The sequence below is a fragment of the Notamacropus eugenii genome, chromosome 6, assembly GCF_028372415.1.
Source record: "Notamacropus eugenii isolate mMacEug1 chromosome 6, mMacEug1.pri_v2, whole genome shotgun sequence".
NCBI classification, from domain to species: Eukaryota; Metazoa; Chordata; class Mammalia; order Diprotodontia; family Macropodidae; genus Notamacropus; species Notamacropus eugenii.
Genome location: NC_092877.1, coordinates 248,475,232 through 248,477,567, shown reverse-complemented (window position 1 = coordinate 248,477,567; position 2,336 = coordinate 248,475,232). Strand labels below are relative to the sequence as shown.

The window sequence follows — 2,336 nt, the reverse complement described above, 5'->3', positions numbered from 1 at the left end:
AAATCAAAACTGGAGGGTGGGTGAAAATAAAACTATCAACACTTCCCTCAGAACTGGGGTAGAGAGAGAGAGAGAGAAAGGGAAGGGGCACCTGGAGATAGGAATATGAAAACTTGGGGAGTATCTGTAAATGGTAGTTACACTAGAAGGCCTGACTCTCCCAACAGACTTTTATGGAATGCAGCACTCCATTTCCTCCCTTCCCCTCAAACACCCACCAAGAGAACTCCCTCCACTAGTAATATGACATTTTGGTCCCCTTCTTCATCAGTGGAAACCAAAGAGTCCTGGACCTTTCCTCTTGGTCACCATTTTAGTTCAGGATACTTAGTAGGCACAAAGACCCCTAAATTGAGTCTCTACGTTGGAGAAATTCTTGAAGAGAAATCTGGGAGTGGGGTAGAAAGAGTATATTACTGCGGTGACAAGTCAAAAGAAAGGAAAAACAGGGCAGAGAGCTCAGCACCTATAAAGGAGAGAAAAATAGGATGGAGGCCAAAAAATGCAAACCTCAGAGGCAAGGAGTGATGGGGAAAGAATGTTGGAGAAATGAGGAGACGTGAGTTGACAGAGAATATCCGTTAGGCCTCCTCCTATGCTTCCTTACTAAAATCCTCCTCCTCTTCACCAGTGGCATCACGGTATTGTTGGAACTCAGAAACTAGATCATTCATGTTGCTCTCAGCCCCAGTGAAATCCATCTCATCCATCCCTTCCCTCATGTACCAGTGGAGGAAGGCCTTCCAGGGGAACATGGCAGTGAACTGCTCTGAGATGCACTTGAAGAGCTCCTGGATGGCAGAGGTGTTGCCAATAAAGGTGACGGCTGTCTTGAGCCCATGGGATAGGATATCACAGACAGCAGTCTTGACATTGTTGGGGATCCATTCAACAAAGTAGCTACTATTTTTATTTTGTGCATTGAGCATTTGTTCATCCACCTCCTTCATAGACATCTGACCACAGAAAACAGTAGCAACAGTGAGATATCGCCCATGGCGAGGGTCTCATGCTTCCATCATGTTCTTGTCATCAAAGATATGCTAGGTGAGCTCAGGTACAGTTAGGGCATGGTACTACTGGCTCCCACGACTGGTGAGGGGGGCAAAGCCATGCATAAAGAAATGGAGTCGATGGAAAGGGACTATGTTTACGTCCAACTTAAAGAGGTCATCATTAAGTTGGCCAAGAAAGTGAAGGCAGCTCGTGACACCACTCATGGTAGCAGAGACTAGATGGTTAAGGTCAACACAGATTGGCGTGGTCAGCTTGAGTATTTGAAAGCAGATTTCATAGAGTGCTTCATTATCAATGCAGTAGGTTTCATCTGTGTTTTCTGCTAACTGTTGGACAGAGAGTGTGGTATCATAGGGCTCAACCACGGCATGTGAGACCTTGAGTGATGGAACCACACTAAGGATATTCATGATTCAGCCAGGGTACTCTTCTCGGATCTTCCTGATGAGTAGGGTGCCCATCCCTGAGCCTGTGCCTCCACGAAATGAGTGGATCAACTGGAAGCCATGAAGACAATCACAGGTCTCTGCCTCCTTTCATACCACATCCAAGACTTGATCCACTAGCTCTGATTCCTCAGTGTTCTGGCCTTTGGCCCAATTGTTGCCTGCCCCGAACTGGCCAAAAACAAAGTTGTCTGGCCTGAATATCAAAAAGAACAGAGTCCATGGTTCCAGGGTCAATATCAACCAATATGGCCCAGGGAACATATTTGCACTGATGGCCTCATTGTAATATACAGAGATCTGGTCCAACTGCAGGTCATTGTCTCCATGGAAGGTGCTAGTGGAATCAATGCCATGTTTATCACTGATCACCTCTCAGAACTTTGTACTGACCTGATTGCCTCACTGGTCAGCCTGGATATGTACAATTTTCCTCATGGTTAGAATTTACATTTGCTTGTCTCAAGATTTATGCAGGGAGGAGCGAATCATATATAAATGAATGACTTCTTTTTCAATAGAATTTCCCCCAGAAGGCTGGAGCTGCTACTTCAGAACACAGCTACACAAGTGTGCTGAGAGGGAGAAAGAAGGAAGGGGGAAAAATGAATTTGATTGCTGAGTCTTTGACTTTTGAAAGAGACAAATTGAAGTGGTATACTAGAAAAGAAAGGTAAGCATTATCCCAGCACCCTTAAAAAATGAGGAGAATAGAGACTGCAAACCATAGAATAGCCAATTGACTAATTACAAAACTATGGAACCTATAATCAAGAAGTAGGTTAGTGATCATCTAATTTCATGAAAGCATGAATTCAAAGAACCAGTATGGGTTCATCAAAGAAACGTCATGTCTAAATTACCTCATTTGTC

The 2,336-nt window shown here is 44.3% G+C and overlaps 1 pseudogene; it reads right to left on the bottom strand.

The window, feature by feature from the left end:
• Positions 1–593: 593 nt before the first annotated feature.
• On the bottom strand, positions 594–1,901 carry LOC140511306 (tubulin beta chain pseudogene; annotated as a pseudogene).
• Positions 1,902–2,336: the final 435 nt, after the last annotated feature.